Below are 22,745 nucleotides of genomic sequence, written 5' to 3'. Positions count from 1 at the left end.
CCAAATTCAGTGCCTTTTCTACTGTATAACCCTGTCTTCTGATTTAACTTCTTGAATGATCAATTTCCTCAGTTATAACAATGCACTGCCCATCTCAGGGTTGTTATGAAGAAGGAACTTTGTAAACTGTAAAGTGCCATATGGATATGAGATGTGGTTGGGGTATAACAGCTGCTTCTTCCTCAGGGCATAAACAAGTTTTATTAACATTGAAGAGAGTGACCCAGGGCAAAAATTTTGGAATTGTCTCTGATAAAAATTGAACGGAGGCTGTGTTCAGAAAGATATATGCCACTAATATATGAAAAATTCATCCTGTCTGATCCAAAGCAGTTAAGTCTTGCTTAGTCACTGTTCTACGCTACTTTTGGAATTAGCTTTGAGTGAGTTTTTTTAAATAAGATTGCAAGCCCCCCCCCCAAAAAAAAAAGATTGCGAGCCCCTTAAGAGTTTATGTTGAATTTTTTTTAGTATCCCCAGCACCAAGACACACGTAGTAGGAAATGTTTATTGAATGAATCCATGCATATCATTCCTGTGGGCAAGGCGCTGCTGACCCTCATGATTGTTTTGATACGTTCACAAATGTCAACCTTTATGAAACATCGGTGTAATCAGACATTTGAGGGGTATGTTCATTGATATGTGCACACATTTCTAATTGTTCACAACTCTAATTAAAGTGTTCCATTGATAACTCATCCTCTAGGGTAATAACACTGTTAAAAAACATTATTGTCATGATACATAAGTTAAAACAGAAAATCCTACACTGTGGAAGAAAGGAAAATCACCTTTTCCTCCCTTTTTTCCCCTTTTGTGAAATAGGGTTTTATGGAGGCGTTGTGTCCCTGACACAAAATGGCTCAAAATGGCTAATTTGGCTTTGTGTTATATAGACATACCATGTGTTTAGTTTCCAAAGAAGTTTATACTGTCAGTGGTATGTTGTGGCGTAATATCTCATGAGCATTGTAGGTAAGAAAATTACTTCATGAAGATGTAGCACAATAACATGCATATTGTTATTTTCTGTTTCTTGTCATTTTTATAATTCTAGATGAATTTAATGGTCAGTATTCATTATTATTATTTTGAAGCTTTATGATACTGCCCATCCAAGATGTACATAAGAAAGTTTGTCCCTGTGAATCTGTCTTGGGCACTGACTTCTCACCCAAATTTCAATTTCATATCTCTACCTACTAACTGGATATTTCCACTTAGATGTCTTGCTAACACTTTAAACTCAACATCTGAAACAAACTCATCTTTAATAAACCTGTTCCTTTTTATGACTTCTCTATTTCTTGTTTCTGTCAGCAACTATCATTCCCCTAGTCAACCAGACTCAGTAGTCTTCTTTGACTCACCTTTCATACATAGATTCCAATCCTATTTATCTATTCTCGTCTGACCCTAGCATTCTTTTCTTCTCTCATTTGTTGTTTCATTTTTCATTTCTCCCCTAGACCAGATGCTCATTACCTCAAGTGAGGATTATTTCAACATAGTCAGGAGGATGAATAGTCAGTCTTTGCCCTTCATTTTTCATCATCTTGATGCATTCTATATGTGCTTACTAGTTCAAGATCCCCCAAATACCTATTTTACCACATCACTTATCTGACCAAAACTCTTCTGTGGATCTACATTTTTTATACTATCAAATGAAACTCTTCAGCCTAGCACATGAGGCTCACCACACTCTGGCCCCAACTCGTCTTTCCAACCTTACCTCCTACTATTTTCCAAATCAAACCCTTTAACCTAACCACATCAGTCACTTCTTCACTAATTTCCCCAAATGACAAGCTTATACTGTGCCTCTACCACAAATGTTTTCTTTTCTTACTACCTGGTCAAATCCTTCCACTTCAGGTGTTAACTTCCACTCCTAAATTTTCTCTGATCATTCTAGCTCACACTGATTTCTCACTTCTCGAAATCCCTCCTCCTCCTCCATCATCATCACCACCACCACCACCACCACCACCACCACCATCATAGATAGAGCACTAGGTTTAGTATAAAAAAATCTGAATTCAAATCCTGGATTGAAATAAGCAACAGGTCACTCAACCTCTCTGGTTTTTAATTTTCACTTCCTGTAGAACGAAGGGATTGGATTAGCTCTAAGTCTAAAAACATATCAGAGCATGGAGTTTTAACATTTAGTTTTAGCACTGAAAGGAACCTCAGCAGTGCTCTAATTCATTCTTCTCATTTTACAGATCAGGAAACTGAAGCCCTGAGAAGTTAAATAACTTGCCCAAGGTCACAAGGTATCAGGGGCAGGCCTGACATTTGAACCCAGCTTTTCTGGCTCCAAATTCAGTATCCATTGCACTACATTATTATTCCTGTCTCTTATTTTGTCACAATCATATATTGTCCCATATTAATATTATGTAAATGTTTCATGAATTCATCTCTTCTTTTTCCATCTAGATTGCAATCTGCTTGAGGGAATGGACTGTGCCTGATAATTTTTTGTACCACCCCACAGTGTCTGGCACAGAGTAAGTACTCGAGAAATACTGAATGAATGAACTGAAAAGGGGAATATTTTCTGGCAGTGTTGGATGCCAGGCATTACACACAAATGATAAAAACATGAAGTGGTAGGAAGATTTTTTTTCAATTTGTTTTCAATAGCTTCAATCAATCTCTATGATAACCAGCTGAGAATTTTGAGAACTTTGCATTTTCCAAAGTTAAGAGATAATGATGGACTGTGGTGCAGCTGTGACATCCTCTTTGCACTAGCAATAAAGATTTCATTATTTTAAGACCAGAGTTAGAAATCTTAATATTGAACATGAGCAGAGTATTTAATCCTTATGCCAACATTTTAAAAATAAGGAAAATTAGATTATTTCAATCAATAAACATTTATTAAGTGCCTACTATGTGCTAGGCACTATGCTAATTAAACTGTCAACTATATAACAATTTAGCCAACTGGGGTCTCTAGGTGCCACAGTGGATAGATAGAGCACTGGGCTTCTAATCAGGAAGACTCATCTTCATGATTTCAAATCTGGCTTCAGACACTTAGTAGCTATGTAGCCCTGGGAAAGATATTTAACCCCTAATAGCCTCAGTTTCCTCATCTATAAAATGCGCTGGAGTGATGAGTAGAAAATGGCAAACCAGTACAGTGTGTCTTTGGCAAGAAAATCACAAATGGGGTCATGAAGAGTCAGACATGGCTAAAATGACCCAACAATAACTATATGCGAGGCACTGTGCTAATTAAACCATCACCTATCTAAAATTTCAGCCAACTATGCATAATCTTTCAGACTTTATCTCAACCTTTTTTATTCTGCAGTGTATCCAACCAACATTTCCAAAACCTCTGTGGAACATATGGCCTTTTGAGGTTAAGGAGAAAATCTTAGTCTACCAGTACTGTATTTGGAATGAAGGGTTTGTTCTGATTAATATACTGATTAAAATAGATAGTAGAGTTTTGAACAAGAAGGGCAAATTTTAGAAAAGGATACAGAAAACAAAGAAAAATTAATATAGATAGATATTAGAGTTTTGAACAAGAAGGGCAAATTTTAGAAAAGGATACAGAAAATAAAGAAAAATTAATATAGACCACCCATGCCCAAGAGAGTCTTAAACTGAATTCTAATATGGGAGGGTGTAGAAAGATACATAGAGAGTAAATAGTATATGTGCAAAGACATACCAAGTACCAGGCTGTAAAAGGAAGGAGTTTGAGCTAGGGAGAAACTCCAATGAAGTGCCTATCTCTCTCTCTCCTTCTCTCCCTCCCTCCCTCTCCCTCTCCCTCCTTCCCCCCAACCTCTCTCTCTCACACCCCAAAAATGGGTTCTTACATGCTGAAAAACACAGCCTGAGGATAGATGTTAACAATATATGTATATGCAAACCTTAGGAAAAGACTTCTAGGATTTAGCAGCCCTTCAATAAAGACATGAATTTCAACTTGTCTGGAGGGGCAGGCCCTGATTTGGCAACCCTGGAAATTGTTCTGACTGTCAAGAAGTTTGTTGCGTTAAGGCCAGTTCTAAAATTCTAGACGCTATTCTTCTTATATTGCAGATTTTTCACGAATCTAACATTCTCAACTTTAAACACTATGACCTAAATCTATGCATAACTAAGTATGTGAAGGAGAACATGGTAATTGAAGAGAGAACTGGCCTGAGTTCAGGTCCTACCACTGATATATACTTGCTGAGTGATCCAGAGTCCTTTATTCTGGTCCAAGTCTAACACAGACTGTTGCAGTGATTCAGGTTTGGGTCTAGCATAGAATGCTATCTTCATGGACCATAGCTTGCAATAAAAACAACTTGGAATAAGATGTTCAAAAGATTTAATTCCTAATTAAATTTAAATAAAACACTATCCCCCTTCACCTCCATGTTCACCACAGCAATCAACAGTGTTCAGTCAGGATGACTGCTAGAAGTTCTAGAGGCTGAATCCATATAGACGGAGCTTTTTGTGCTCTTAACCCTTTGGATCAGACAGGTCCCAAGGAGACGACTTCCTCATTTCCTTAAAGAGAAATCATCCCACCATATATTAAACAGGTAACATTCTTGCTTCATCATCCAACTTCTCAGTGCTCAGGCAACTCTAACACTCATTTTTAGGTGCTAACTGCCCTGGAAGAGAGGGCTTCCTTATACCCATGAAATCATGGGTATTGTCCAAAAAGAAACCCAACTAAATTCACTTGTGGTCTATGTGGCTCCTCAAGTTAACAAGATGGTAGTTCTCAGGTGGGAATTTACCACACATGGAAGACGAAAAACCTTGATGTTTTGTTCACTGACTATTAGACAGAAGAGCATAGTCATTACATACATCTTTTGCCTAACTAAAGTGAGATAGCCATTAGGGATCTCATAGAGTCATGAACAGTGGAGCCCAAATGACCTTCAGATTGCCAAAACCAATTTATCATCCATTGCCTAATTGGCTAAAAGCAAACAAACACTCTTACAAACAGTGGAACCACTGTCATTGAGCTGGTTCATTGATCAAGTTCTTGGGAAATAAAGGTCTCTGGTTAGAATACCTTGACCATTCCATGGTAACCCTCAAGATTCTAGAGTCTATAAAAGGTTAAAATCCACATGTAAGTATCAGTGTAAGTGGTGAGCAAGTAACTATTCAAGGAGAGGCAGCGTGGAGTAGTAAGTAGATAGGTCCATCTTTTTGTGGCTCTTATACTAGCTGTGTAACCATGAACAAGTCACTTTAGTCTCTCAGTACCTCAAGCAAAAAAGACTCAAGTTGGAGCAGAGTTGGTGATTTGCATTGGAGAAGGGAGTTTCCACACTGGAAGTTCATTACACTGATCAAATCACAGCTCTGAATCAAAAACAAACAAACAATTCTCTAAGAGATTGCCCTACCAGACAGCCACCATCACTTGGAGTATTGTGCCTTGAACACACTATATTCTCAACAAATATTTGTTAAATGAATGAATGCATGCATGAATGAACAGTAACCCAAGACTAATAGTTCTCTTTGAATGGGAAATACTGAGGGATCAAGGAATGACTTGTAGCAAAGTCAATATAATAATTCATTGTCAACATCGCCAGCTCATCATGGTTTAGAACAAAGTACTGCTTTGTTAAATTTGATATCCTGAAAGCTCAAGTTAAGTATGTAACACACTTACTGGAGTACCCAAACTGGAGAGATCCAGAGCTGGACGGATTTCCACCAAAATAGAGACTTCTTGTCAGTGTTAAAGACATTCTGAGAGTAGTACCATACTGTTGTGGTATCACTGAAGATCAGTGAAGCAGGGGATCTTAGGAAACAAGTCTTACTTAGCAGTTGCTTCATTCTCACATCATGAATCAGGTCCCATGAGGGCTGCTACCATTTTGGTAATGTCTGGAACCAGCAAGACAATAACTACTGTAGTGATGGCACTGAAACCTGCTAAATAGAGGAAGCTGGAGAGTGGCAGACAATGGAAAGAAATCAAACTCTTTGAAAGAGGTCGGCAGGGGAGGATACAAAGGTGCCATTCTGCATGATTGTCACTTAGGGTATTCCATTTGGGTAGGGCCCTTGCCTTTTGTGATATGCCACCCACTTGTCATTTGATTAATGATGTCAGCCCTCCAGATGCTGGTGAACAAAAATCTGTTGTTGTTGCTTGTTGTTCAGTCTTGTCTAACTCTGTGACCTCATTTGGGGTTTTTCTTGGCAAAGATACTGGAATGGTTTGCCATATCCTATTCCATATCATTTCATAGATAAGAAAACTGAGGTAGAGTTAACTGATTTAACCAAGATCTCACAGCTAGTAAGTGTCTGAGGCCAGATTTGAACTCACAAAGATGAATCTTCCTGACTCTCAGCCCAATGTTTTGTGCCACCTAGCTGCCTGGAAACAAAAGTCTATTAGTTACTTAAATTTGAGGTGTAGAATAGCCAAGACTGATCTGGAAAATGGCACCTGCAGCCCTAAATGGAACGAAAGACTCTTGGGGGTGTTAGAGAGATGCTGAACTCAGAGATGGAATTGGATTTTGAATCAATCAGGCCGTTTGAGGCCTGAGTTCAGATTCTGCCTGTGCCACTTACTGTCTGTGTAACCTTGGATGATTTACTCAATCTCTCTCAGCCTCAGTTTCCTCACCTATAAAATGAGGGGCAGGACTAGATTACCTCTAAGATCTCTTCCAGCTCTAGATCTAGAATCCTATGATTTTAAGTGAGCAAGGTAGAAAGGACTGTCAGTCAAGTATCTATTCCTCATACTCTTTTCAGGTTCATATCACACATATTGAGGACAGTAGTCACTCCAAAAGATTAAAAGCAGTCATCACTTTAAAAACTGAGACTCTCCAACAGATTTAAGGGAATGATTTACAGGTAATTAGAAAGCCCCAGATAATAAGTACCATGTCCTAGATAGGTGGCATTAGACCCATTAACTTCCTCTAACAACTCATTTTTATAATACTTTAAGATTCATACTTTCCATAGGTTCCCATTTTACAGAGAAGAATGTTGACACTGCTGTTAGTTTCTGAAATGAGATTTGAACTCAAGTATCCTAGGCTCCCAAGTTTAAGTAACATGTTCTTTCTGTGACTCCAGGATGCTTCCCCAGAATGCAAAGTGGCAACCAGTTGGTAGAAATAGAGTTAAATGAAGATGTAGGCTAGTTAGTAGTTAAAGTAAGCAGGAACAGTTTAAGGAAATTGGGATAAAACCTTGGATTATACGAGGAAAGTCAGTCAGAATTTATAAAGTCCATTGAAATAGATATAAATGTGCATTATACATTGTAATTGGAAAGCAGTGGCAGCTAGGTGGTACAGTGGATAGAGTCAGGGCCTGGAGCAAGGAAGACTCATCTTCCTGAGTCCAAATTTGGCCTGAGACCCTAGCTGTGTGATCCTGGGCAAGTCACTTGCCCCTCTTAGCCTCAGTTTCCTCAACTATAAAATGAGCCGGAAAAGCAAATGGCAAACAACTTCAGTATCTTTGCCAAGAAAACCCCAAGTGGGGTCAAGAAGAGTTGGATATAACTAAAACAACTCAACAATAACAAAAATAGAAGAAAAGGAAACAGGGAGAACAAGGAAAACAGGGTTGATTTTCTTAAGTTTTGAAATATTTGCAATCTTTTATTCCTTTTGTAAATAATAACAGACCCAGATTTGTACATAGAGGATACAGCTGGCCTTGTGATATGACTGCAGGGCCTTCTCTACCTTACCCTGCAACTCTGATACCTGAAATGCCACTTACAGTGGTAGTAAGTGCCCTAGGCAGGATTTGAATTCAGGTCTTCAGACTCCGAGACATCTTTTCCTCTATAACCAACATTTACATAGTTTTTCTGGACCACTGAGGTGCTTCTTAATCTTTATTAAAATGCAGGCAATCCTAAGAGGGCTAATACTTTGAGTCTTCTCAGTCTTTTACATTATATCTCAAAGTTTGTCCAAGACATGGTTTTGATGGGAAGACGATGGATGGTAAAAACATTAAAATTGCAAATTGGAGGAAAGGCATATGATGCTTAAGAAGTCCTGGTGACATTGGTTTGGTCTTGGTTTGTTGATTGATATGATTAAGGGTAGAGGGATAGAAATGGGATATAAAGGTTACCGGGAACACCTGGAACTCTTCTCGACTTCACAATTTTGGCAAAGGCCAGACCTGACTGTGGGTGGCTATTTGAGAGATGACCAGCTGGGCCTATGGGTACAGCAACATAGAGCCATTGAACTGACCCAAGGGGGCATAATGTATGAATAAACAATGCTAGTTTTAGCATCTCTGAATATTCTGACTTTTACCCACCACCAAAGTAATCTTTTATTTTCAACCTTTGCTGATAAATTGCTTACCTTCTACAGAAAAGAAAAAAGGAAAAGCCACTGAGGAATTGTCTGAAAAAAGATGAATCGTATACAAATTAGAGACCAGGGAGGGATTCACACTCATTTGTTAGCACCATTTTCTCCTTAACTGTGGGTGCTTTAGAAGTTCTTTTGTTGCATCCTTTGTTGGTGACTGGAGAGGGGGTAGGGTGGGAGGAAATATACTATACAGAGAAGACATAATTTTAACTGGAAGCAATAGAGTTCCCAGGGTGGGCTGCCTTTCTTGCATTATAGTGATTGCTGAAACATAATCAACCAAGGCTGTTTATTGAGATGTGTCTTCTGCAGTGATGACAATTCCATCTGACACAATGCCACTTATGATAGGCAGGTGTTTTCTGTGGATTTGTGGATAATTTTGCAATGTTCAAATGGGAAATCAAATGGAATGCTATCTACTGTGACTTTGTTAATGTTTTTGGTGCATGTCCCCACCCATCCAGTGAAATCTAACTGTTAAAAGACACATTGGACTATTCGTAATCGTAACCTTGCCTGATATCTATCTGTATGCAACTGGCCACATCATAATAATGTAAGACTCAAATAACATTGTAATTTAACGCTCAAATTACAAATTATTGAGCAGAAGTAAGCCCACTACCATTCGGAAAATTCAGATTGGAGGCACCTTTAACCCTCTCCCTCTTATTGACAGGATTACAGCAGAGCAGATAGAAATTCCTGTGTTGTTCTAACAGCCCCTTCAGAGGGAACTTATGTGCTGCAGTGAATTCTTTGATATAATCAGCGAGGGTTGCCATGGCAGCATTAATTTATAATTTCCATACTTTTGTAGCAGACTGGGCCATTGGGAGGGGATGTGTTTAAATTTATTGTGTTTTTTTACCCCTCATTGATTCAAATGAAAGGAAGATTCTTCATATCCATTTGGCTAAATATAAGGTATTGTATGATACCTGCAGCTACATTTTACTTGTACCCAAGCTAGCGACTGATTATAAGTTACTTTAGGAAGCTGAATTATTTCTTTTGGGTTATTAAAATATTATTCAGGGAGCCCATGTTTCAGTGTATAGATCATGGTGTTTTTTTCTCAAGGTCAGTTTTCCGACAGCCTCAGTTCTCCAAAACACAGCCTTCAACCCTGAAATATGTGGAAATACCTGGATCACTCAACACAGCTGTTATAGAGGCCAAGCATAGCACTTCTTCACTCAAAGCCTTATTGACACTGATGTTACATAGTACTCAACCAACTTAGTTTTTTGGTTTCTCAGGCCACTGAACATTCTAAGTCTCAAATTAGGACAAGGGTGAGGTAAAGAGATACTAGAGGAAGGGACCATTATATCAGGAAGCGTTAATTGATGGCCTTCTATGAAGAGGGGAAGCAGAAAAACTAAAAATCACATCTAGAATTATATCCCACAGCTATATTGAATGTTTGCAATTGTGTTAGTCTTTTGGGTACTTAGAGTTTTGCAGAAGAACTAGGCCAGGTATTCTATTCTGAAAGAAACAGGGCCCTTAATGTTTAGGGAAAGATCTGGGAAATAGAGCTTAACAAGAGGCACCCAGATCTGGAATTATGGGGGCTAGGTTAGGGGCATTACAGGAAAGTCCACTTCCAACCTGGGGCAGTTGCCAATAATTCCAACAGCTTTGATGCAGAACCTCACATAGATCGTTCCCCCACCCCCACCCCCTTGAAACTTAGGCAGTGTGCTCAAAATAGGGTGAGGAAGTACAGGGAAGGGATACAATTAATTATATTGCCAGTGTATAAGGCCAGATAGTCTTCAGGTCATGATGGGAAGATGTAATTCATGGACTTCGTGCATGATAATACCAAACTCACTTTAGAGCGGTTAGGAGAGGATAAAGACACTAATACATTGTTGGTAGAACTGTGAATTTGTCTAGATTTTTGGAAAGATATTTGAAACTATACTCAAAAAGTCATTTTACTGTGCATATCCTTTGACTCAGTGATACCACTACAAGGCTTATGCCTCCAGACAGAGCAAAGAAAGAAAGAAAGGACTCGTGTACAAAAATATTCATAACAGCACTTTAGACTGTAGCAAAGAACTACAAACAAAGAGGGTGAGGGAGTGGCTAGACAAATCAATAGTGTTATTTTAATGGAATATTATTTCACCATAAGTAATAATGAAAAAGAATGGGTTCAGAGAAACTTGGGAAAACTTACATGAACTAATTCACAGTGAAATGAGCAGAACCATGAGAATGAATTCACACAATGACTGCCTCACTATAAAGAAAAACAGTTTTGAAAGACTTAAGAACTATGATCTATAAAATTATTGACAATGACTCCCAAGAAGTGATAATGAAACATGGTAATGGAGAGGTAATAGACTCCAGGTACAGCAAGAAACATGCCTTTTTGGACCTGGCCATTTCGAGAATTTGACTATGCTTGTTTGTCCCAAGGAGCTTTGTTTGGGGAGATGGGAGAGGTGTAAAGATGAGGAGATGGTTGTAAATGGTTGTGAGTGCTGCCAGAAAACAATTAAGAAAAGATCATCACTGAAGCATTTACAAAAAATGAACAGAAGAGAAATACAGAGTGATACATGGACTACCAGGGCAGCTCTGAAACCCATGGGTTGAATTTATTATATATTGTTTTAAATGCAAGTGTATGTAACAGACATTCATAGTTTCATATATATCCCTCTTCCCATCCTTTGTATATGGAAATATTCACAGTGATGTTTGTCAAGTTCAGAATGAGAAAAAATTTTAATCTTTGTGCTTTTCAGAATTTGCTCAGTGACTCAGAGCAGCCTCCTCTTCGATCATCACTGGTTTGTTTTGCTCATAATGTGTACATTTGACCTGTAAATCCTGACCTCTAGATCCTTCCCAAAGCTGTGTCCTCTTTCAAATACTCCTGCCATACACTCAAATCCTTTTTATTTGTAATAGTTTTCTGTCTGAGTCTTTTTCTATTTCCTAGACCATTGGCAGCTGTCTGTGAGGCATCCACAGGAACCGCCTGCCCATGTAGGAGAGATTTTCATGAATACAGGGGTAAGAGGCCAGGAAAAGAGGAAGGGGAGGAACACACAGCATTTTGGCTGCCTCAGTAAGCACTAATTAACTAGTTTATTGGGGGAAAAGCTGCTCCATATGGCTGAATAATAAATTTGATGAAATGTTTTTATTTCTTCTCAGGCATATATGGTGATTTCTAAAGCATGCTAAAAGACAATGTGCATGTATTCTTTAGTTTCATTTTTTTCCTAGACTAAACATCTCCAGCTTCATTAAATGTGTTACAGACAACATGGTTTCTAGATCTCTCATCATGCTGTTTATCCATCTCTGTAAAGTCACTGCCCCTTTTAAAATGCAATGGTCATTATGGGTTGCTGCTACTATTACTACTATTGCCACTGCTGCTGCTGCTAACTCATATTTATAGCGCTTGAAATTTTGCACACACACATATTGTGTATTTATCTGAATCTCACAGTGACCCTGTGATATAGTTACTATAGACAGAAAGACAGACAAAGCATTTATCAATCCCAACGTACGAGGTACTGGAGGTACAAACACAAGAAAGCAAGAGAGACCCTGGCTTTATGGAGTTTACATTCTGTTGGGGAAAGTGAACACATAAAAAAGAGCTAAGAAGGGTGGTGAAGGAGGTACCCACATGACAGCTTGGTTTGGAGATGATGGCCTATGAGGTTGTAAGTCTGATTCCCAGCAAGGTAAGACAAAAGAAAGGTCACATATCAGAAGCCAGAGTGGTTCCAGGATGTCTGGGGAGGAGGTGGAAAGGATGGCCAGACACTAGGCAACATGGTTTGGAGCTACTGGTATTATTGTTCCCAATTTACAGATAATGAGCCTGAGGTTTAGAGAAGTTGTCACTTGTCCATAGTCATGGAACCAAATGCAGAACTCCAGGTATGGCATAACCAAAACAGAGAAGAGTAGTCCTGTCATTGTAACCTAAGATTCTAAGGCTTTTGTAGCTGCCACACCACATTGTTAGCTTGCAGTTAGCAAAAAAAACCCCAACAACCTTATGTATTTTTTTCACATGGACAGTTAAACGAGGTGTCCCCATCTTGTACATGTCCAGGACCTTTATCCCTGTTTAATTTTACATTACTAGTTATAAGCCCATCTTATGACCTAAGGAAGAGACATTAGACACCAGCTAGTTCAAGCCTATAAGTTCATAAATGAGGAAACTGAGGCTAAGTAAGATTAAGATACTTGCCCGAGAGCACACAGTGAATAATAGAGCCAAAATTTTAATCTAGGCCCTTGGCCTCCAAATCTGACACCTCCAGTTCTAGGCTAGTATATATCTACCAGCTTGATAAGGACCCCTTCATCCAAGGAACTGATTAAAAAAAACAAGCAAACAATAAAACAGAGGAATAAACCCTTTGGCATATCACTGGAGCACTCTCTTCAGGTTGACATCAGTTTGTATGTCAGTAGACACTGGGTATTGTCACTCACCCATTTATGAATCTTTCCAACTCTACTGTGATCTAGCCCAGAGGAGCCAAATACATCACCCACAACACTCCTGAGTACAGCCAAAACCAGACTAAAATGTAATTGAGAAATATTTAACAAAATACAATAAAACAAAGACAATATGACATTTAAAAATTGAGCCAGTATCTGGTCAGCAGGAATCTTATGTATGGATTAGTCTCTCCTGTTTCTATTTGCATTTAATACTACTAATGTAGTCTTTATATCATCTCCATCTCATTTTAGGGGTATCATTCATATTAGACTTTGTCAAGTGCCTTATTGCCCCTCAGATTGTCTACATTGAAGTTCTTAATATATTTTTTTTCTTTTTGGTGTCCTTTGGCAATGTGGTGAAAACCTCTTGACCCCTCCTCAGAATAATGTCTTTAAAAAAAAACATAATTGGATGCTAAATTTCTATTAGATGTTAGTGGATGGAAAAAAATTAATTTTCCCACAATTTCATAGACTCTCCTTCAGTCTATTCACTGACTCAAGAGGTCCTTGTACCCCAGATTAAGAATCCCTGGGATGTACTATTTCCCAATCTACCAGTCCCATAATCCAATGAACAAAAAAGATAGGAGTTTAATTTGACATTACTCTTTCTTAGCGTCTTTAGAAATTATTTGGGGAAAATAGTGATTTGGAAAAATAATTTACTAACCTATGAATCTAAGTCATATTTATTAGTCTTTTAGTATACAAAAAGGTTTCCTCCCATTTCTAGACTTCAGCTCCCTTTCCAAACTTTTCTTCTTCTGAAAATTGAATTGACAGATGGGGTGGGGTCCAGGGATGTTAGGGAGGTAGCATGCACAGGTATAGTTCATTAGCATCCATGTTTATTACCATATAAGTATAAACAATTAATTAGTTTGGGCCAGCTCTAAAAAGTATATATAGTACTTTATGTCACTAATATGAAAGTGCTAGTAGTGTAGCTGTAATAACATTTTGGGGGTTTTTTTGTTTGTTTTTGTGGGGAATAGGGATTAAGTGACTTGCCATGGGTCACACAGCTAGTAAGTGTCAAGTGTCTGAGGTCGGATTTGAACTCAGGTCCTCCCGAATCCAGGGATGGTGCTTTATCCACTGCGCCATCTAGCTGCCCCTGTAATAACACTTTTATACAAGATTAATTTTCACTAACTTGAAAATTCAGCCTTATTTCTTAAAAAGTTTCTTTGTGGTACTTTTGAGGTTTTTACATTGGAGGCATGTATATTATTAATAATGAACATTTATGTAGTACTTCACAATTTATGCAGTGTGTATGGATTAACAATAGTTAGCATAATATTGCTCCTTAATGTTTACAAATAATTTCATAATTGATACTCTTAATAACCTTGTGAAAAAGGTGCCTCAGAATCTTCATTTTGAGGATGAGGAAACTGAGGCTGAAAGAGATTAAGTGATTAGCCCAGGGCTACACAGTTGATCACTATCTGAGGTAGATTTTGAACTCAGGTCTTTCAGTCTCCAAGTCCAGTGTTCCATCCACTATATGACCTAGCTACCTCCTGAATAACATTAATGAGCCTAATCCCATAGCAAGCCAAAGAGTAAAGTATTATCTTGAATGTAAGTTCTTCTCTTCTGTGGTTAATTTATTCTCCCAGGATACCACAGCACATCTTGACAGGCAGGGTAGTATAACCAAAACCAGCCTTGGAATCAGAAGAACCCTCAGTTTGAATCCAGCCTCCAACACACACACACACACATAACCTTTTTGAGTTTCAATTTCTTCATCTATAAAATAGACCTAATGAAGCCTAGACTTCCTTAACTCACCAAATTGTTACAAGGCTTAAATGAAATATTAGGTACCAAGGGTAAACCCCAAAGCTCTGGATATAAATATTAGTCACCATTATTTTGTAAGTTACCTTTCCCAGGATATTAATGCCCTGAACAAGTGGATTCGCATCAAGATAGTTTTAAAGTTAAGTAGCTTACTGCTCATGGAGTGACTTATTCATGTGTGTCAACAACTAGAATAATGAGCAAAGTCCCGATGACCTCACCTCAAGAAAGCTGAAGACATTCCAGATGTCAACAGGAACAGAGAAGAGGGGCCATGTGAGGACAATCTGAAAGGACTGTGGCTCTTCAGGTCAGAAGAGGAAGGCTAAAAGGATGCATGTGTGTTCAAAATCCTCCCCCCCTCCACTACAACCAAAATGCTGGAACTAAAGGGTATGCTACAAAGGATGATGGTTAGGATAAAAAGGAATACCATTCTGCTTTATATTCTAGGTAGTGCATTTAGGAGTTCATTACCCCCACTCCCACAAGAGATCATATAGGCTGAAAATATAGAGGGAGAAAGGATTTTGATAAAATTATGAAGGATTGATTAAAATGATATGTTAAAGGCATACAAGTGGTTTTAGAATATATTTACTTGCAGGGCAGCTAGGTGGCACAGTGGATAAAGCACTGGCCCTGGATTAAGGAGGACCTGAGTTCAGGTCCAGCCTCAGACACTTGATACTTACTAGCTGTGTGACCTTGGGCAAGTCATTTAACCCTCATTGCTCTGCAAAAAAAAAAGAAGAAGAAGAAGAAAAAGAAAAGAAAGAAAGAAAAAAGAATATATCTACTTGCTTAGAGGTCAGTTTTATGGAAATAAATACTGTGAGTAGAAGAGAGTGCTGGACTCAGAATCAAGAGAATTGCATTAAAATCCTAACCCCCCCCCACATACTTAATAGCTATATAACCAAGTAACCTAAATTCTGAGCCTCAATTTCCTTATATGTTAAATCTCGTTAATAATACCTGCACCAACATACTCCATGAATCTTTATGAGCAAAGCATTTTGTAAACCTCCAAGAACCCTATAAATTGGAGTTATTATGGAGCATTCTACAAAATGCCACTTAATTCCACTGTGAGAGATAGGAATATAATAGAATGAGCCAGAGCCTGGGAGTCGGGAAAACTAGAGTCTTGTCTAGTTTCTGGCATGAAGTAGCAATATGCCCTTAAGCAAGTCCATCTTCATCTCTGAGCCTTACTTTTCTCATCTATTATATTAGGGTATTGAGTACAAAATGCCTTGTTTCTCATATTCTATGATTCCATGATATGATTCTGGTAATGCATTGGTCTGGCTTAGTGTATGGTTTCTCTTATGTGTAATAGAATGAGATTCTATAGCAAGTCAGTGTGGTACAGTGGAAAGGGAACTGGATTCAAGGTTTGAGGAACTTAGTTCAAATCCCAGGAACAATTTCACTTGCTACCTGTGTGACCTTGGGCAAATCACTCCAAGCTCTCTTCTAGGTCAGTATCTGTGATGCTAGAAACAAAGCTGTGGACTGAAGAAAGTAGGAGGTTTTGAAAGACCACAAAGTAAATGTGGCCAGATCTTGGAGAGAAGAATTTAGCTACCCCCTCCCCATTTGTTGGATAGTCATGCAAACCTCCATTTCATTTTAGTCATATGGAGCAGACAACAGATTGCTTTTTCTCTGAGACACTCAGAATAATTCATATTGAGTAATTAAATCAGTTTGAATAACTAGATCCTAGATTTAGAGCTAAAAGGAAACAGAAAGGTCATCTGGTCTTATATTCTTATTTTGCAGATGAGGTGACTAAGCCCTAGAAAATTTAAATAACTTGTTGAGAGTTACATAGGTAGAGTTAAGTGTCAAAGCTAGGATTTGAACCCAGATCTTCTAACTCCAAATCCAGTGGTCTTTCCACTTCTCATAAAGAACAAAAATAAAGTATGTTGACCCTGACAAGAAAATAATACTGTTTCAAAGTCATCAGAATTAATTAATGCTTGAGAATAGGAGTCCAACAAGGAGTCACTGATTGATCATTATTTATGACACCGCGCACTTGAAATAAGCTAACATGAGAATACAATTACTCCCTAGAGTAAGCTCCCTGGGGAGGACATATTAAGATGAAATGAACCCCTAAATAATTGTTCAAATAGAAAAAGTGACAGGCTGCCCAAAAACTCGGTCACTTTGAACACTCATCTTTCTAGCTCTCAAACTTAACCTCCAGTGTATTAGAGTGACAGCCAATTTTATATGAGAAAGGTATAATTAATATGAAGAACCAAGGATAACATATACCTTTGCAGTGTTACAGGCCTTGCCAGTCAGCACTTACTGCACAGTTTCTTAGAACAAAGAAACAACCGAAGCTTCTTTTAAGCTGGAGGATAGGGATTTGGTATTTTGTCGGTTTCAGCCTATAATGAAAAACATGAATTAGGGCCTAGTAGTAAAGAAAATCTCTCATAACAAAGAAACACCTTGTATTGTATTTTATAACCTTCTTCTAGGGAATGAAGGCTGTATTTTTGTTTTCTAGTTCATAGGAATTTCTAAGGCTCTTGGGCTTCTGAATTCTAGTCCTCAAATTGCATTCTACAGAATCTTTGGACTTGATTTCCCCTTCCATAGGCCTTGGCTTCCTTTCAACCATTTTGGCCTTTTAGAAAACATACACTGCCTGTCTTTTATGAGGTTGGAGATCTGGAAAGAGTATTTTGTACAACTTGACAAATTTAGCCCCAAGCTCAATATTGTTTGTTAATATTTCCCCTGGGATTGCCTTGAAAGCAAGGTCACAGTGGTATATGAGGTTCAAGTGCCTGAAACACCAGATAGATAACATGCTATCAACTAATAAGAAGGAACAGTTGTAAAGGATTTTTAAGATCATATAGTCTAATCACTTCTTTTTCTGGAAGAGCAAACTGAGGCCTACAAAGAGGAAATTTCTTGCCCATGGTCATATAGTCATTGACCCTCCTTAGAGTGGAGTCTCCTGACTGGAACCCAGAAGTCTTTCCATTTTATAACTTTGGTGGATTCTCTCTTCTCAGATCCACATTTAGATAGAGCAAGTTTAGGAAAATTCCTGATCTTTGCATTCCCTAGCTCTTTATTTCTGTTCCCTGATCTCTTGTTCCCATTGCCGTATCTGAAGACCTTTTAAAATGCTTTCAATTGAGGGAAGGGTAAAGTGACAAATTAATGCATAGGTAGATAGATAGATAGATAGATAGATAGATAGATAGATAGATAGATAGATAGATAGATAGATAGATAGATAGATAGATAGATGAATTCTTGAAGAAATTTCAAAATCCACTTGTGGCTAAATCCACTCAATGCTCTCAGCACTGAGCTGTCTATGCCTATAGTAAAGCTATGCCCCTTGGCTACATAGCCCCCCTGGTACTGTTGATCACTATAGCTCCTTCCCCCTCCCCCTCTGTCTATAAAAGCCTTCAATCCTGGAACACTGTTTTCTAAAGCTTCATGCCTCATTCTCTAATTCCTTTGATGGGGAAGCCCAGGCCTGCACACCTAGTAGGGTTCCTACAACCTAAGAAAAACTCCCAGGGCAGCCAGTTGTTATTTATTGTGACCAAGGCCAAATGTATTCCTCTGGACTGAGCATGTACATTATATTGTCCCAAGGTAGCAAGAAAGCAAAAAATCACAAAAATTCAGTGTTTGAAGGCACCTGAGAAGGCATCTAGTCCAGCCCATTCCTAGCAATAATCCTTTCTACAACTATCCCTGACAGATAATCCATCCAGCTTCTTATTGAAGACTTCCAGTAAGTGGGAAACCACAACTTCCCCAAAAATGTTTGTGTTGTATACATAATGTAACTCCACTGATAAAAGCTCAAAGAAATATGCTGTGAAGCTTCAAACCTGTGTGGTATGTTGCTGCTTCAATACTTTGATGGAAAACATTGGTTTCACTGGTGTGTATACTCTTCCCACTGGTGCAGTTTGCAATCCCTCTATGCCCTCATATGCTTTCCAAAGTTCTCCCCAGAGGCTAGAGCCTTCCCTCTAGTTCAAGGGTTTTTAACCATTTTTTGTGTCAAGGACCCCTTTGGCATTATTGTGAAGCCTATGGACCTTTTCTCAAAATAATGTTTTTAGATGCATGAAAGAAAACACATGGTATAACAAAGGAAACTAATTATATTGCAATAGAATTTTCAAAATATTGTGGGTTTTTTAAAAAAATGTCCATGGATCCTAGATTAAGAGCCCCCATGCATCTATGTCTGATATATTGCAGGGGTTTGCACAGAGTACCATTGTATGATTTGGCTTGTTTTCCTACAGAGCTCTCGTTTTTGACATATAACCAACCTCTCTCCTTTGCTGGTCATCATACATCCTTAAGTTCTTCAGTGCCACTTTTCACATGAAAATCACTGTTGGCATCATATGGCCACAATCTTAAAACTATCATGTGCTTTTTCATTATCTTTAAGTTACTTAATTAAAAAATATATATATGTATCATTCTGAGCTTGACAATTATTAGTAAACATAAACATTTGATATATTCAGAACAGAAAGAGAATTGTACCTAAATCCAGAAATATTGTCTCTTCTCTTCTCTTCTCTTCTCTTCTCTTCTCTTCTCTTCTCTTCTCTTCTCTTCTCTTCTCTTCTCTTCTCTTCTCTTCTCTTCTCTTCTCTTCTCTTCTCTTCTCTTCTCTTCTCTTCTCCTCTCCTCTCCTCTCCTCTCCTCTCCTCTCCTCTCCTCTCCTCTCCTCTCCTCTCCTCTCCTCTCCTCTCCTCTCCTCTCCTCTCCTCTCCTCTCCTCTCCTCTCCTCTCCTCTCCTCTCCTCTCCTCTCCTCTCCTCTCCTCTCTTCTCTTCTCTTCTCTTCTCTTCTCTTCTCTTCTCTTCTCTTCTCTTCTCTTCTCTTCTCTCTCCCCCTTTCTCCATATACATACATACACACATATACATATGTGTGTTTATATATGTATCTCTGTATAAATATGTATATATACATATATATATATCTTGCACTTAAAAGAGAATATAGCAAATTCAATACATTAGTTCCAAAGTTATTCCTCTGATTCATATCTCCTTCTGAACCTTATATTTCTTTGAATTACTTAATATAGTAACATTTAAAAATACATTTTAAGGTTTGTAATTCTCTTTATATACTTTACTTCATTTGAGGCCCACAACAACCCTATGGGGTAGGTGCTACAAGTATTATTATACCTTTTTTATACAAAATAGACTCAGAGAAGTAAATGATTTGCCCATATAGCACACATACACACACCCACACCCACACACACCCTAGTAAGTATCAAAAGTAGGATTTTAATAATTTCTTTCTGACTCCATATGTAGCATGCTATACACTATTCCATGCTGTTTCTAGTCATTTTGATTTTTTTGGAGGTCATAGCATTCTATGATTTTCTACTATTTAGCATCAGTGGGAAAACAATGGTCTTAAAAAGATACTGTGGCAGCAGCATTTTATATTATTCAAAGCACAATGCAGTTTTTCAAATGCAGTTCCTTTTACTCAGTTCTGGATCTGGCTCAATTCTCCTAGGGATATAGTCCAGTTTCTGTCTATGGTACTATATATGTGTGTGTGTGTGTGTGTGTGTGTGTGTGTATGCATGCGCGTGTGCCTGCATGTGTGTGTATGTGTGTATGAATATATAGAGATATGTACATACTTATCTAAACACAGATAAATATAAAGAAAGCAAGAGAGTCCACTGAGTATGCACACACACACACACACACACACACACACACACACACACACATACAATTCAGTGGGCTGCTGTTCAGCTTACTTTTCATCCACTTTGTTTTCTCATTGTGGATTATTCAATAATAACAACTCACATTTATATGATACTTTTGAGATTTCACTTTCCTCACAATAGCTCTGTGAAGTCAGTAACGCACTTATCTTCTATGTTATGGGTGAGGAAATAGAAATTATTTCCCACTGTCACACTTTCTTTAAGAACCCCAATGAGAACTCAGACCTTCTGACATAAAATCCTAAGCTCCTTCTACTACACTATGATGACATGCACACTGTGTAATCTTAGGATATGGAAATTAATTATCAGAACAATTATTTTTCTGTCTGGAGAAGAGAAGAGACAAGAAGCAGCTTGGAGTAGTACAAAATAGAGCCCTGGACTAGGAACAAGAAATTCTCTGCTGTTACTTCCCAATGGACAGTTGTAGCTCCACATTTGGGCCCTAGAAATTACAGAGTGAGCTCTTGGAGCATGCTGAGGTGAACCCTATTTGCCTGATTCTTCCATTTAGATGGGGGCAAGAACTAGGTTTTATTTCAAATTTGTATTTCCCCTAGCATCTAGAACAGTTATTTGTAGATTAGGTACTTATTAGATGATTATTTAACAAATGAATGGTCTCATTTTGATAAATTTCTTTTAAAAATATATACACACATATGTATCTATATCTGTATAAGTACTTTACACACATAAAACACATACATGCACACATGCATGTATGTATACATGCGCACACTTCTGGACATGAAAAGTTATCCCGAAAATCTCTACATTTTTCATTGGTTTAGCTTTTTATTTTCTGCCTTTTATGCGATGACATTTTCTGCTTTTCCCACAGTAAATTTTATCACAAAAAGCCTATTTTGTATATTTATTTACATAGAAAATCCTATCACAGCAAAAACATGTATCAAATGATGAAATATTACCTAATCATGATCTATTATATTATGTTGTTATTTCTATACTGTAGGTAATTAGCTACTTATTTCACTGATACAACAAAATTCCTACACAACAGTACAATTTGGTTAGTCCCTTGAAATGTATTGAAATAGGATTCAATCTGTATATTAGGCCTGTCATAGTAATGATATTTTTCATTTCCACAGGTCAATAAATATGTCTTGATAGTAAAGCCAGTAGAATCAATACTTCTTGCTGTAATAAAGCAACAGCAACAATAAATTCTGACCACATATATTTATCATAAGTGTAACTATTTGAAATACCCTCAAATGTATATCACCAACACAATATCATCAATACAGCTGTAATGAGAGAAAAAAACCTGCATTTATAACCACATGCTTTACCTTCTTGATTAATTCTCTCATGTCTCTACAGCAACACCAATCTTTATCATTCTCACCAGATATATATAAAAATCTCAGAATCTGAAGGGTTCTCAGGAAGTCATAGTCCATTTCCCAGGTTTCTAGGTAGACTTGCCTCTAAACCCAGCCTTTCTTCCTTTCTTCCTGTTCCCCTACGTACTGTTTAAGGGATGTCTGAAAACAACTTTAAATATTAAATATTATAATCAGAATACCCACTTCACAGGGTTTTGGTGTGAAAAGTCCTTTGTAAGCTATCCATGCATATGTGTATGTGTGCACCCATGTGTGTGAACTAGCTTTATAAATATGTAGTGTTCTTAAAATGATTCCTACATGTGAACACCAGATACTATTACTTGCCTTATTATTAATAATATGCCTTTCTTAATTCAGCCCAAATTGCACTAGCCAATAGTGCTTTCCAATTCCAGATGCTGCAATTCTCTTTTAGAAAACTGGAACTGGTAAAAGTTCTCACAACATTTTTTTTTCCAATCAATCAACAACCTACTATGTGCTAGGTACTATGGTGGGCATTGGCAATATCAAGACAAAAATGAAACTGTTGTTGGCCTTTGGGTCCTTTGACATCATATCTTAACTTAGCAATTCAGATTTGTCCAGTAGTTGTTCTTTTTTTTTTTCTGGTCACATCTAGAAAAGCATAACACATTCTCTGGATGTCCATAATTATCATGAGTGAACATTTTACTTTGTGTTTAAAAGACCCTTAACAGTTTAAATATCTAGCTAATTCTTTATACTAACTCTACATGGCAAGATTTATGTTATTTACTATTTGAGATTATAGGATTTTGAGCCAAACAGGAACTGTAGACATTATTCAATATAA

The 22,745-nt window shown here is 37.8% G+C and overlaps 1 protein-coding gene across 4 annotated transcripts in view; it reads left to right on the top strand.

Moving 5' to 3' along the window:
* SPATS2L (spermatogenesis associated serine rich 2 like) overlaps nucleotides 1-22,745 on the top strand; it is a 246,150-nt gene that overhangs the window by 3,662 nt on the left and 219,743 nt on the right. The window contains exon 2 of one of the 4 annotated variants that reach the window (XM_043998905.1): nucleotides 2,452-2,522. The exons of 2 other annotated variants lie outside the window; for them this stretch is intronic. The gene's annotated coding sequence lies outside the window, so the exon portion shown is untranslated. Of the gene's footprint in view, nucleotides 1-2,451; nucleotides 2,523-11,478; nucleotides 11,503-22,745 lie in introns of those variants that run through there. One more of the 4 variants, XM_043998903.1, reaches the window with a different exon arrangement.

This window comes from Dromiciops gliroides, chromosome 3, assembly GCF_019393635.1.
Source record: "Dromiciops gliroides isolate mDroGli1 chromosome 3, mDroGli1.pri, whole genome shotgun sequence".
NCBI classification, from domain to species: domain Eukaryota; kingdom Metazoa; phylum Chordata; class Mammalia; order Microbiotheria; family Microbiotheriidae; genus Dromiciops; species Dromiciops gliroides.
Note: the sequence above shows the minus strand (reverse complement) of the source record. Positions and strands in the feature narration are given on the sequence as shown.